This window comes from Schistocerca americana, chromosome X, assembly GCF_021461395.2.
Source record: "Schistocerca americana isolate TAMUIC-IGC-003095 chromosome X, iqSchAmer2.1, whole genome shotgun sequence".
Taxonomy (NCBI): Eukaryota; Metazoa; Arthropoda; class Insecta; order Orthoptera; family Acrididae; genus Schistocerca; species Schistocerca americana.
Genome location: NC_060130.1, coordinates 875,252,084 through 875,268,171, shown reverse-complemented (window position 1 = coordinate 875,268,171; position 16,088 = coordinate 875,252,084). Strand labels below are relative to the sequence as shown.

The 16,088-nt window shown below is 42.0% G+C and overlaps 1 pseudogene; it reads right to left on the bottom strand.

Annotated features, from left to right (window-relative positions):
* Positions 1–5,554: 5,554 nt before the first annotated feature.
* Positions 5,555–16,088, bottom strand: part of LOC124556364 — a 29,784-nt pseudogene continuing 19,250 nt past the window's right edge.

Sequence of the window (16,088 nt, the reverse complement as noted above, 5' to 3'; positions counted from 1 at the left end):
GTGTGGCTTATGAGCAGCCACTCGACCACGAAATCCAAGTTTTCTCACGTCCCGCCGAACTGTCATAATATTTGCAGTGGATCCTGATGCAGTTTAGAATTCTTGTGTGATGGTCTGGATAGACACCTGCTTGTTACGAGCTTCTTCAACTGTCGGCGGTCTCTGTCAATCAATAGACGAGGTCGGCCTGTACGCTTTTGTGCTGTACGTGTCCCTTCACGTTTCCACTTCACTATCACATCGGAAACAGTAAACCTAGGGATGTTTAGGAGTGTGGAAATCACGCGTACAGACGTACGACACAAGTGACACCCAATCACCTGACCACGTTCGAGGTCCGTGAGTTCCGCGGAGCGCCCTATTCTGCTCTCTCACGATGTGTAATGACTACTGAGGTCGCTGATATTGAGTACCTGGCAGTAGGTGGCAGCGCAATGCACCTAATATGAAAAACGTATGTTTTTGGTGGTGTCCGGATACTTTTGATCACATAGTGTAACGACAGAATTTGGCACGTCTCACACTGCTTGTGATTGCTTTCTACCTGTGCAGTGTACTACTTTGCGGTGCTGAAGTACTCATTTTGGCACTGGGCAGTGAACAAATTAATTTTTATCCGTTGCTTTGTCACTGCGTTGTGCCTCTATCGAATTGCAGACGGCCAACCGCTTTTCTAACGTCTGCTGGTATCATCTGAACGAGTGTACCTGCTGTTAGATTTTCTAACGAAGCTGAAACGATAAATTTACGCTCAGAAGAAAGAGAAGCATGCAGAGCGAGAAAGTCGGACGGGGATAAATATCAAAAACAAGATTTCATTCACTGACAAACAAAAGAAAACAACACGGCTGTTTTACATCCTAACAATTGACATGCAAAGCCGTATGCGACGACATGGCCCATAACAATATGCACACTAGCATACTCTCATTGGATTTCCAATCGCGACAGAATTTATATAAGCCAACTGTTTTTACTTTTTCATTCGATGCCACTTTTAGGAATACAAGATTGGTCTTTAAGGTTACGTTTTCCCAAATACTATACGGTGATGTCATATTATGTCGTAAGTGTTCATTGCAATGTTGTACTGTAATAATTATCTCAATGGAAAGAATACTAAATGACTACAAACTCGGGCGTCAGCTTTCGATCGTGTACTACCGGCAGTCTTCATTTCTGCCCGCACTGCGATACGTGCCCGCGGGCAGCTCACGCTCCACGTTGGAGTAGAATCGTGAAATTTGACAAGATGGCAATTATATCGTACGAAAAAATATTTATTTTTGTCATCTGCTGTCTGACTGTCTGTCTGTTCGTCTGTTAAGACCCCTTTTTCTCAGGAGCGGGAAGACGTGTCAAGTCAAAATTTGTGTTACATACTAAGGTCTACTGTCCTTAGGCGATGTAAAAAAACCTTAAGCTTCCACGTCAATGCAGTCGAAAGATAAGGCTATTTATGTCACATATTTTGTTGCTCGCAAATCACTCGTGCAAACTTATAGGGTACTTCCCGTTGGTTAAGAATCATAAAAATTGATAAGATGCAGGGTTTCACAGTTCAACTAAAGGAAAAAATTCGATAATTTTTAGTTTGTTATTATACAAAGCAAGAGAGTTTTTTCGTATTTTGTTATGTGACTTGAAACTTAAAATTAAAACATTCTCGAAAGTCTTGGGGTTCTCGGGACCGATATCTTGCCAGCACTAATGTCGATAAAAGGCAAAAATCCTCGAAAATTTCGTTTCCCCCGATGAATGAACCGTCTATAAACATAATTAAGTTTGTATAGAATCTTCAGAGAGCGGTTCCTATTCGCAAGTGGCCAGTTTTTTTCTTCTCATGTCAATGCAGCCAATGCTTTCAGCTGCCCTAAATTGAAAAATCTCTAAACTGGTTCTATGACTTCATTGTTAACTTGAACAGTTTCCTTTTTCGTGTCTTCATTGTTCATTATCTTAATTTTCTTCTAGTTTATTTTCAGGTTGTGTTAATACTCCCATTTGTTGCTCGTTTATCTGCTCGTCTGGCAAACAGTGCAATTTCATCAGCAAAATTCAGTTCAGATATCTTTCGGACCACCCTGATTTAGGTTCTACGCGATTCCCTTAAATCGCTAAAGCCAAAGGCCAGGAGGGTTCCTTTAAAATGGACAAGGTCGAATTTCTTCCCCAATCCGAACACGAGCACCATATGTGATAACCTCGTCGTCGACGGGACGTTATCCAATAACCTTCCTTGCATGAGCCAAACGGAGGTGTTACTGGTATGTTCGATTGGCACTTATTCCTCCTTCGATGCCCCAGTTGAAGGGATTGAAAACTTCCACTAGATTTGCTAGGAATAGTTCTGAGGATGTGGAATCTCTTTTACTTTAGAAATACTGACTATTGCCAATTGAGTTTAGTGGGGAAGCGTAATTTGCGTTCTATAAGGGTGATTTCTTTTTCACTTTAACAGTAGGTTGGAACTGTTATCAGACTAGTGCCTCTCACGTTATTACTTATGACACGAACTACATGTTGCCCACCCTTGGTTCAGAACGGTTGTTATTGCCGACGGAGGTGTGGTCCTTGGAGAAGTGCAAGTGCTAGAAGGGCGCCCCACAGGCCGCCTACTGTCACGTTCGCGTGATGCAGCAAGGTCTGCCGGCGCCAGATGAACGGGACTCGTATTGACCAAACGCTTCGTGCTTCAAGGCGCGCGTCCCGGTTGCCAAGAGTTTACAGAGGTCAAGCCAACTTTAAAGCGCGCACCGCCTTTATTAGTTAAGTTGCTCGATGCCGGAAACATTGCCCTACGGTGACGAGAGGAGAAGCACCCACTAAAAAGTTCGAATTGCCGTCTCTTATCGTCACCGTAGGTATTGTTATTTGCTCACTAGATTGCATAGATTTAAGATGACACATGCAAGAATGCAGTATCGCTTTACAAAGGACTGCATGCGTCTCAGGTCGAAAGAGCAATATTCAGACAGGTGTACGTTCTTAAGAACGCCGAAACATGTACTAATTTTATCAGTCTCTCCACTACTGTCGCGATATATCCTAACTTAAATACGACACTCTGCTTGCTACACGGAACAAAAATGTAGAGACGGTTTTCGTTATCATAATCTCCAGTACTATCGAAGTCAATCATAATGTCAGAATATCTCAACATGACACTTGTCCTGCTGATGTTTTTATAAGTAGACTTCGTACCGTTTTTGTGATTATGATGGTTAGTATGAGGTTAAGTAGAAACTGAAACGTCCCCTTTGAACAATTATACATGACTGTGCTTAACCTGACACACAATATTTTTAGCGCAACGCAATCTGACTTTCAATAACCCTACAAAAGAATGGCCCTGACTAACATTAACCTATGCGTTTCACAAATCGCTTACCTCACAAAAATCTTGGTTACTCGAACTACTGCAATACAGCAGGCGCCACTACTGCCAGCTAAATAAAAGATTCAAACTATGGAAGGCACTAACTACTGATAGGGATAGTTAGCAAATGAAAGATATTAATAGAGAACAAACACTGTATTTACCTTAATAGTCATAATATATATAGCAGTTCATGACAAATTACAAAACTCCGCCATCTCTCTCCCCACATCCACCACTGCTGGCGGCTCACCTCCAACTGCGCAACGCTACGCGCTGTTCACATCCAGCTGCCGCTGCCCAACACTACGATGGCAGACAACAATGCAAACTAGACTGCACACAGCACAGCCAGTGATTTTTATACAGAGGTGGCGTTACCAATAAAAAAACCTAAACAGCCTACTTACAAAACTTTTTGGAGTTCTTGTGTTTTCATGGCTTGTGTTCTTTGCTTGATATCAGGGTCCTTTTAATTTTCAGAAGTATTCTTCGACTTCTGAAGTATTTATGTAATTTCCAGTGTGATTAACCTCTTCAATACATTTTATTTTATGGTACCTGTCATGTGACGTTAAAATATTACACTTGTTAAAAACAATTGTATAATTTTAATTTACATAACAGTGGATTGTTATAGCACCACTTTTTGCGCACTACTGGCCATTAAAATTGCTACATCAAGAAGAAATGCAGAAGATAAACGGGTATGCATTGGACAAATATATTATACTAGAACTGACATGTGATTACATTTGCACACAATTTGGGTGCATAGATCCTGAGAAATCAGTACCCAGAACACCCACCTCTGGCCGTAATAACGGCCTCGATACGCCTGGGCATCGAGTCGAACAGAGCTTGGATGGCGTGTACAGGTACAGCTGCCCATGCAGCTTGAACATGGTACCACAGTTCATCAAGAGTAGTGACTGGCATAATGTGACGAGCCAGTTGCTCGGCCACCATTGTCTAGACGTTCTCAATTGGTGAGAGATCTGGAGAATGTGCTGGCCAGGGTAGCAGTCGAACATTTTCTGTATCCAGAAAGGCCCGTGCAGGACCTGCAACATGCGGTCGTGAATTATCCTGCTGAAATGTTGGGTTTCGCAGGGATCGAATGAAGGGTAGAGCCACGGGTCGTAACACATCTGAAATGTAACGTCTACTGTTCAAAGTGCCGTCAGTGCGAACAAGAGGTGACCTAGACGTGTAACCAATGGCACCCCATACCATCACGCCGGGAGATACGCCAGTATGGCGATGACGAATACACGCTTCCAATGTGCGTTCACCGCGATGTCGCCAAGCACGGATGCGACATTCCTGATGCTGTAAACAGAACCTGGATTCATCCGAAAAAAATGACGTTTTGCCATTCGTGCACCCAGGTTCCTCGTTGAGTACACCATCGCAGGCGCTCCTGTCTGTGATGCAGCGTCAAGGGTAACCGCAGCCATGGTCTCCGAACTGATTGTCCATGCTGCTGCAAACGTCGTCGAACTGCTCGTGCTGATGGTTGTTGTCTTGCAAACGTCCCCATCTGTTGATTCAGGGATCGAGACATGGCTGTACGATCCGTTACAGCCCTGCGGATAAGATGCCTGTCATCTCGACTGCTAGTGATACGAGGCAGTTGGTATCCAGCACGGCGTTCCGTATTACCCTCCTGCACCCACCGATTACATTTTCTGCTAACAGTCATTGGATCTCGACCAACGCGAGCAGCAATGTCGCGATACGATAAACCGCAATTGCGATAGGCTACAATCCGACCTTTATCAAAGTCGGAAACGTGATGGTACGCATTTCTCCTCCTTACACGAGGCATCAAAACAACGTTTCACCATGCAATGCCGGTCAACTGCTGTTTGTGTATGAGAAATCGGTTGTAAACTTTCCTTATGCCAGCACGTTGTAGGTGTCGCCACTGGCGCCAATCTTGTGTGAATGCTGTGAAAATCTAATCATTTCCATATCACAGCATCTTCTTCCTGTCGGTTAAATTTCGCGTCTGTAGCACGTCATCTTCGTGTTGTAGCAATTTTAATGGCCAGTAGTGTATTAAACAACCTGCTATCCAGACTCGCGACAGCAGTTCTTGACGAAAGAACGATACACAATAAATTAAACTATCCAGTCTCTACGTGTACACGATGAGGATTCTACTAGACGTTAGCAGAGCTCGACACATGATGAGGAAGCCACATACCGAAGTGCATCTGTAGAAGCCCCCTTGGCTGAAGGTTGTAAAAATATAATAATTACATTACGTCTCCAGAATCCGCACTCGAATATTTTTCACCTTCTGTGCGCAGCATATAACGAGCTGCGAGATTTCTACTTTTGCAACCATAATATCTGTTTTTCTGTTCTGTTCAATAGTTTACCTTATACAGCGTCCACCAAAAAAAATGTGTAAGCTACATTCTTTGTGAGACTGTATCGGGAGTCGATATTATCAATCGATCTGAATTGCATGGATGTTTTGATATGCTCTTTCGCTCAACAAATGACGGTACTTTCATCCCCATTGTAAGAAAACAAAATGGCTGCAGCACACTTGACGTTCAAGTAGTGAAAGTGGTTTATCAAGTTCAATAATGCCATTGAAGTGCAGCGTCACTGGAGGAGACAGTTTGAAACAGAATCCCTAATCTGCCTAACAATGAAACGCGTTGTTGATAAGTTTGAGGGACACGGAACGATTTGTGATCTTCACAAAGCAAGATCTGGAAGTCGCGTACAGCTACAAGTTCTGCTTCGTCGGCTCTCGTGTTGGAAATGTTTGTTCCTTTTCCACAGACGTCTGCAATGCTATGTGCACGTGGAGCTAGGATTAGAAGTACAAGTATAAGATGAATTCTAACGCTGCTAAGTTGGAAGTTTACATCCTACGTTATTAATGATGACGATCCTGATCGTAGGATACAGCTTTGCGAGTGGTATCAGCAAATGGTGACTCGAGATGACCAATTTGTGACGAAGATAGTGTGGTCTGATGAAGTCCAGTTTAAATTTAATCGAACGGAGAATCGGTATAACTGCGTCTTCTATGCACCAGAGAATGTGAATGTTCACTCGCATAAGGCGGTTGGCTTATCAGCGATTCATGTGTGGTGGGGACCACCATCTAGGGGCTTAGTAGGACCCTTTGTAAGAGGTCCATTATCAAGGAATTTACAGGGTTATTACAAATGATTGAAGCGATTTCACAGCTCTACAATAACTTTATTATTTGAGATATTTTCACAATGCTTTGCACACACATACAAAAACTCAAAAAGTTTTTTTAGGCATTCACAAATGTTCGATATGTGCCCCTTTAGTGATTCGGCAGACATCAAGCCGATAATCAAGTTCCTCCCACACTCGGCGCAGCATGTCTCCATCAATGAGTTCGAAAGCATCGTTGATGCGAGCACGCAGTTCTGGCACGTTTCTTGGTAGAGGAGGTTTAAACATTGAATCTTTCACATAACCCCACTGAAAGAAATCGCATGGGGTTAAGTCGGGAGAGCGTGGAGGCCATGACATGAATTGCTGATCATGATCTCCACCACGACCGATCCATCGGTTGTCCAATCTCCTGTTTAAGAAATGCCGAACATTATGATGGAAGTGCGGTGGAGCACCATCCTGTTGAAAGATGAAGTCGGCGCTGTCGGTCTCCAGTTGTGGCATGAGCCAATTTTCCAGCATGTCCAGATACACGTGTCCTGTAACGTTTTTTTCGCAGAAGAAAAAGGGGCCGTAAACTTTAAACCGTGAGATTGCACAAAACACATTAACTTTTGGTGGATCGCGAATTTGCTGTACGAATGCTTGAGGATTCTCTACCGCCCAGATTCGCACATTGTATCTGTTCACTTCACCATTAAGAAAAAATGTTGCTTCATCACTGAAAACAAGCTTCGCACTGAACGCATCCTCTTCCATGAGCTGTTGCAACCGCGCCGAAAATTCAAAGCGTTTGACTTTGTCATCGGGTGTCAGGGCTTGTAGCAATTGTAAACGGTAAGGCTTCTGATTTAGCCTTTTCCGTAAGATTTTCCAAACCGTCGGCTGTGGTACGTTTAGCTCCCTGCTTGCTTTATTCGTCGACTTCCGCGGGCTACGCGTGAAACTTGCTCGCACGCGTTCAACCGTTTCTTCGGTCACTGCAGGCCGACCCGTTGATTTCCCCTTACAGAGGCATCCAGAAGCTTTAAACTGCGCATACCATCGCCGAATGGAGTTAGCAGTTGGTGGATCTTTGTTGAACTTCGTCCTGAAGTGTCGTTGCACTGTTATGACTGACTGATGTGAGTGCGTTTCAAGCACGACATACGCTTTCTCGGCTCCTGTCGCCATTTTGTCTCACTGCGCTCTCGAGCGCTCTGGCGGCAGAAACCTGAAGTGCGGCTTCAGCCGAACAAAATTTTATAAGATTTTCTACGTATCTGTAGTGTGTCGTGACCATATGTCAATGAATGGAGCTACAGTGAATTTATGAAATCGCTTCAATCATTTGTAATAGCCCTGTATTGCTAGCGCACTCGAGCAGATGTAATTTCGATGGATTGCTCACTAGCTGCCTGCGGTATGTAAGCTATAAGAGAATCTCAGACCAGAGAGCAGTGTTGGCTGCAGTAAGAGCTGTGTCAGTAGTAGGAGTAAGTAGTAGCTAGCAGTCGTGTGTATCGAGTTGGCTGGGCCGGTCGTGGGAAGCGATGGCGGTGCCTGAGCGATGTGGTATAGGATAAAAGCACCCTCGCGCATATGTACTATTGTTATATCAAGTTCCATGTAAATGTTTTAAAAAAATCTCTTAATAATAATCTTTCTTATAAAAATTAACTTTTGACAATCATTCATCTCAATTTAAAGAATTTACTAATTTCTCCAATCCATGGTCATCCCGATTATTGTAAAGAAAAATCAGTTGTTTCTCTTTATACATGACAAACCTATCGGCCAGCATTGCACTGGGCTGTGCCAGAAAAATTTCTTATAGGAGCAGATATATATGCGTTATCCGGCGACCTTATTGAGGTAAGAATTTTCAATTTATTCAGAATGACCTTTCAGGGCCATGACGCAGCACTGCTGACGTCCAAATTTAGCAGTTTAGTTTCACACTCAGTTAATTATTGAAGGGTTGTATGTGAGCCACAGTTTTATTGAGAGATTAGTCACATTTTATTGTTCCAAGGTTACGGAAGTAAACTGATGGTAGGTTACGCTGAATGTGAATACTATATATAATTATGCCTATTTTTACTGTTGGGAGGTTACACCTTTTCTTTGATGATGCCGTCACTGTAAAGAGTACCTGGATGTATTTCGCGAGTCAATTTTACCTTATGTGTGCGCTTTATGGAGATGATGATGTCTTCTACCAACAGGATGGGGCGCCACCTCACTATCAGACGGCCATACGAACTTTCCTGGATGAAAATCTGGAGAGACCTAATATTGAACAAAGAGGGTCCTCTGAGTCCACCATGCCCCCTTCCCGCGGTCGCGAGATCTAACCTCTATCGACTTTTACTTGTGATGAGCAGTGAATGATAAAGTCTATCGACTTACGCAGCGCGCATCTCGATTGAAACATTGTCCGATGTAGCTGAAGTCACCAGTATCAGTCACCCTGTCTTGCTACTGGTTAACTACGTATTTCCTTCTAGTGTCGCGTCGCATGTGTCAGATGTCTCACCTTTAGGTCTCTCACAAACTATGTGGCCAGTTGTTTCAGAAGAAACCTATGTAATTTCTATTTGTCATCCTTTTGTGGTCTTTACGCTGTGTGTTTTGTACTGCCTTATCTAAAAGATTTAGTCCTATGCTACAAAATATGGTGCATAAGTTTGTCTCTTTAGTATAACTTTATTAATTTGTTCACGTCCTTTGGTAGTATATGCAGTGGCATTATTAAACTTTTCACGTGGTATTTGTAGCAGCGCATTATTACCTAGTTAAAATTTTTGTTCGTGACTTGTGCATATAGTTGAATGCGAACATGAGATTTACCAGAAACCAATACTGAATACTTGTGTCGAATTAGAGATATTTCCTCAGATACCCCATCATGGGAGTGCTGTATATATGATCATCCTCGCTTGTACAGGCGAATACCTCGCTAAGTGACTATGTGCTCCAGAAAAATTAAAAAAAGAAAATACGAAAAAACACACAACAGAATTTACTTGATTAACTGATGCTGCGCTCTGCAGTTACTTGAATTAAGGCGGCGCTGTGGCGACAGGCGGAACAATCGGCTGCATTTAGCAGCAAGAACGTGCTCCCAATACATAGAGACAAAACATTCACCAGATGTGGACCCTTCAAGCGACTAAAAGAAAAGTATTTTTCTGTTATTTAGAGTTTACTGTCCTACACTGCAAATGCTCCTTCAAAAATGTGCCCGACAGCATACTAATTGGTCACCCTATCCCACCGTATTTTTATCTCTTGCCTCATGAAATAGTCTTTTAGGTACAACATAACTTGAATGACATTCTGCATGTGGCATACGTACATTGAATTTGACGCTATTAATATACTTAAAATTTTTGCCCTTTAACTTGTCCGAAGATGAATTATTGCGCAAGTTTATCATGCTGTATATAGATTTCATACTTTCTGACCTGTTTGTCTTCCATGAAATAAAAAAAGAAATTTCCAAGACACACACACTCCACCAAATTAAACAAACTGAAACATTCATCCATTTCGTGTATTTGGGGAAATACAAAGAGTACTGACACTGAAGACTGCCGTGGAACGCACCGATTGTTTAATATCGATAAAATATATTGACAGACACAGAAAGCGGGCTCTGATACACCGGGTATCTGGTTTTGAATGTGGCGGTGGTCGAATCAATGAACGAACGGACATACAATGGAAAGGTCGAAAATCTAAGATTTTGCCACGTTTCTATTTAAACTGAATATGAGATAATTATTTAAATAAAAAACATTTTAATTTAACACGTTTCTAGAACGAACTGTAAAGTACAAAATAATTTTGCCTAGCTCCATGCAGATTCCTAATTCCATATAGATAGTACCGAAAATTTATGCTTTTGAATTTTTAACAGTTGTGACAGAACTTTTAAAAGTTAAAACAAGAAGAAAAGAAAAACGCAGGGCGCTTGCAATAGATAACTGATCCATTGGATAGCTCACGGAAGTCACTAATATTATTATTGCACTGCATATGATATGAACTGTGATGTGATTTTACTCAACGACAGTTATTTTCGACGCTTCCTACGATTATCTATTGCATGAGCCCCACGTTTTTCTTTTTAAATTTCACAAGTATTACCAGAGCTATTAAAAATTCACAACCAAAATATTCAGGACTATCTCTTTGAGTTTAGGACTCTGTATGGGGTAGGAAAAATTATTTTATACTTCCTTGTTCATTTTAAAAAGTATTATACTAAAAAGCTTTTAATATAAATAATTACTTTCTTCTTTGTATCGTTGTGTGTGTGTGTGTGTGTGTGTGCGTGTGTGTGAAAGTTTTCAATTGATTTCAAAAAATTCGATGTGATTACAACAAAGATATGTGGTAGATTAGCCGGCCGTGGTGGCCAAGCGGTTAAAGGCGCTACAGTCTGGAACCGCGCGACCGCTACGGTCGCAGGTTCGAATCCTGCCTCGGGCATGGATGTGTGTGATGTCCTTAGGTTAGTTAGGTTTAAGTAGTTCTAAGTTCTAGGGGACTGATGACCTTAGAAGTTAAGTCCCATAGTGCTCAGAGCCATTTGAACCATTTTGTGGTAGATTTCAGGTTTATTTGTTTCCCTTCAACTGAGTCAACCAATATACTGCTTCCTCCTACGTATATCTGGCGAAAAGATTGTGAAAGCAAAAATGAGACAGAATCGAGATCTCACGGAGGTTCAACAGCAATCGTTCTTACTGCGAAACATTCACGACCGTTCAAGTTTCTAGCTCATTGGGAAGTTAGCTTAAAATCAACTGCAAAATTTGTACTGAACAGAGAAACAGACAAGACAGCGGCCTAATAAAAACGTGTTAAAAAACTACAGTTTTGTTCAAAAAGACCGAATGACCGAACGAGAAGCTGTATAGGTAAGGGACTGGATTTTTATTTGAGAGGACCCGGTCCAGTCACCGTCCGACTATTCAGATTTACGTTTTCCCTAAATAGCGTAAGGCAAATGCTGTGATGGTTCCTTCTAAAGAGTACGGGCGACTTCCTTCACCCACTTTGGGCTTGTGTTATGTCTCAACGTCATCTTCGACTGGACTTTAAACCCTAATCTTCTTTCCTTTAAATAGGATTGAAGTCAGATTGCCTGAGCGACCTCATAAGCGATCGCATGTTCCCAACTTTTCTGACTCTATTTGTCGGGTATTGGTGGGGGTGGGGGTGGAGGGGAGCGGTGCGATGGAATGGTACATTGTCTTCCTGGAGGTTCACGTCACCAGTGGAATGCTGTAGGCAAACTGACGTATGCACATGATCGTACATTAGATCCTGTACCGCTCACCACGAAAGAGGATGGCAAACACATCAGGGAGCATATTTAATCTCATGTTACCATTCGCTGTACAAGAATACCTCTACCAAATGCCTGGACGATTCCCTGTTGGCAATTGGGATGTCTGCTCATGTTCTCGTGTACCAGCTTACACCGCTGTCGGTCAGCGAAAGTAGGCCTAGTGGACTGCCGCCCTTTTCAAGACACTTCAGTCACAACCTAAGTACATGATGTCATTTCCCACGCCTCTCTATACCCTGAACGCAAGACGGTCACTTATCCTAGGAGCTGGAAGGTACTGGGCCCGAGTCCCGTTATGCTTAATTTTCTTAAACTCTAAAGAAACAGTCCTAAATCCTGTTAGTGGAAGACATTAATTTTAGTAAAAACATGACGTGTTTCGAACTTAGGACCTTCTACTCCAATTGCACTACCGGACCCCATGACATTAACATAGACGTGTTGCAATAGAGTAATTGCGGTATGACACTGACGTCTCCCAAAGCCGTTAGGAAACAAAATTTAAGAAAACTAAATATGACGGTACCCAAACCCAGAACTTTACACCTCTTAGGATAGATGGCCGCCTTCGTTTGGGAGCGGGTGAGGTGTGGGGGTGTAACTAGGATGTGACAAGCTTCTTGGAATCAGTGGTACCCCACCACTACCATGCCATATGTCACTTGCAATCAAATCCCATAAATTGACACTGCTCCACACACCACAGAAATCAGTTTCGGTAAAATTTATGTAAAGCCTCTCGCATTTTTCACGGTTTGTGTACAGTGTATACACAAAAATATACGTTAACTAATTTCGAATATGTATTTAATATTATACAATATAGATTTCCTGAATTCACATGTCAGCTTTAGTTTACTGAAGAAAATTGCGGAACAGGTGGGAAAAAGCTGTTAAACATAGTGCAAGTGTGGCCCTTAGGCTATACTGTAGGTCACTTTCTTCCCATAACCGTCATTTCGTAATCACATTTGTTGACTTCACACAACTCTCATCATAACCTTTCAGCCTGACGTAGACCTCAGCCTGTATTACGAATCAGTCAGCTAACCAAGATCGAAGAGGAGGAGCAGCGGCATTATCACACTCTGGTCCAGTGTTCCACTATTAAGGAGTCCACTAATGCACTATATAGAGGAACCATTTCAAAAAGCAATGAATTTCTTCAGTCAATTTCTTGATTAAAACGTTAATTAATTCAGAACTATTTATAACAATTTCATAGAAATTAGGGCAAAATAAACTTTATTACATAAATAAAGAACGAGAAAGCCGCTTTCTTTAAAATCAACACAAACCTAAAATGACTTACAACATTAATAACTTCACAACTGTTCGTCTTGCGGACCGGGCGAGGTGACGCAGTGGTTAGCACACTGGATTCGCATTCGGGAGGACGACGGTTCAATCCCGCGCCCGGCCATCCTGATTTAGGTTTTCCGTGGTTTCCCTATATCACTCCAGGCAAATACCGAGATGGCTCCTTTCAAAGGGCACGGCCGACTTCCTTCCCTAATCCGATGAGACCGATGACCACGCTGTCTGGTCTCCTCCGCCAAAACAACCCAATCACCTTGCGAAACTGTACTCTTCGGCACCTTCACGTTATTTATTTTTTATTGATTCAAGAATCATCACTAGAGATATTTATGGTTACATATAGTTTCTTATGGTTATATATAATTATGGTGACACAAAGAAAATCAGTATATCAAAATACATTCATAGAATGCATAGATATGCTTTATGACGATAGGACTACAGGTCACTCGCGACCTTGAAGGAATCATCCAGGCATTTTCCTAAGCGATTTAAGAAAGTCACGGAAATCTAAATCAGGATGACTGGACAGAGCGAACTTCACCTTCCCTAATACTAACAGCAGCAATGTCCCATTCGGTGCGTACCTGTTGTACAAGTCATTTGATTTACCCAAAATGTATTATATAAAACGTAGTTTTGTTCTTCAGTGAAATCCATACCCACATTTCCATGGTCGTTTTCAAGAGGTACCAGGTATTCACGAGCTTCTTGAAACTCTCGTTCCCCCACACCGACGTACCAATGTGCAATAACTCACTTGGCATACACGAAATCAAACTTATGGTCAAGGCGACCCTCGGCCACTGCAGTTGGAGTTGTGTTTGACATCAGGAAAACAGCACGCCCAATCTTTGCAAGATCACCAACTGGTATCACAGTACGTTGGTAGTTTATTCCGATCTACGAGGGGCGTTCAGTAAGTAATGCAATACATTTTTTTTTTGTGAAACCAGTATGATTTTATTCAGGATTCCAATACATCATACTTTTTTAGCTACAAAACCCTATTTCTCAATATAATCTCTTTTCAGAGCTACGGCCTTACGCTGTCTTACTGAAGTGCCTGTATGAGTGCATAGTACCCATCCACTGATCGACGTCTGAGCCAAAGTCTTGGTGCATCAATAACCTCATCATCCACATTGTAGCGGGACAGCCTCTATTAGCATTTCTTTACCTCAACAGTAGTTGACGAAAGCAGTATTATTTTTCGAATTTTGGACATGTCAATATTATCTCAGTTGCTTTTCTGAAAACTTTCGTATAATATTATACACAGTATGTTTTATTTTAAGCTAAAATTTATGAAAAGGAATTACTTTATAAGATATTTTAGTTTCGATGTTATAATCGACAAGCACTAGTTCTGAATGTACAGCTAAAATTAGTTTTTTAGAAACATTTGAAATTACGAATTATTGCTACACTTAAAATTTCTATTGTTAATTACGCAACCCTGTGCTGTTTATTATATATATTTCTCGATTCTTTTATGAAATAATAATCCAAAATAATAACGAAACGGAAACTAGTAGAAATTCATTTGTTAAAAAAAATTGTAGACCCTTGAGATTATTGTTACTTCCGCGGAGTGTGAGAGCAGTAAGCATGCCTCCGATGTGGTCGGACATATTTTTGTATTTTTGTGAGAACAATGTAATTTCGGCTTTGTTAATGTGAAAAATCAAAATACTGTATGATATACTAAAATGTGAGAAAATATATTTACGTTAAATTTCTGCAACAACAATTGTAGGCCGCGCGGGGTAGCCGCACGGTCAGGGGCGCCTGGTCACGGTTCGTGCGGCTACCCCAGTCGGAGGTTCGAGTCCTCCCTCGGGCATGGGTGTGTGTGTTGTCCATAGCGTAAGTTAGTTTAAGATAGATTAAGTAGTGTGTAGGCTTAGGGACCGATGACCTAAGTAGTTCGATCCCATAAGACCTTACCATGAATTTCCAATTTCCAACAATCGTAAAATTTATTTATTTCAAACCAACCGTGATGACCTGATGTGAGATTTTCAGCTTCAAGAATCAGACCCCTAGACAAAAAACACTGGAGACATCTCAGCATGACAAGCTAAGTAAACTTGAAAGTTTATTGTAATCTTCCTCCTCTTAAATCTTCATAAAAGACTTTGCTTATTAATTACTTGGACTGGACATTGTTTAATATGAACAATAGATGGAATCAGGAAGGAGAGAAGATTACAACATACTGCTACCCGCGAAGTGCATCCTTCATTGGGCCAGACCGATGGAATTCGGAAGGTGCGAGATCCGAGCTGTGGGATGAATGAGGAAGAACAGTCCAACGAAGTTTGTGTGCGCAGACTTGTGTGAGACCCTGCGTTGTCATGGAAAAGTAGAAATTCGTTTGCATGTTTGTGGTGACGAACACGCTGAAGCCATTTTTTCAGTTTCCTGAGGATAGCACAATACACTTCAAAGTTGATCGTTGCACCATGAGGGAGGACATCAAACAGAACAACCTCCGAGTCCCAGAAAAACTGTAGCCATGACTTTACAGGCTAAGGGTGCGGCTTTGTACTTTTTCTTCGCAGGAGAGGTGGTGTGGCGCCACTCCATCGATTGCCGTTTTGTTCCCGGTACGAAGTGATGAACCCTTGTTTCATCGCCTGTGATGATGTTTGACAAAAAATTGTCACGATCAGCCGCGTAACGCGCAAGTAGTTACTCACTGATGGTCCTACGTTGTTCTTTATGGTGGTTCTGTTACGCGGCGAGGAACACAGAGGGCACACACCCTTTAAGTACCCCAACAAGTGGAGGAGTGTGTCAGTAGTACCATCGAAGACGTCCAGTTGTGCAGCGAGTTGTTTGCTTATAATCTGTCGATCA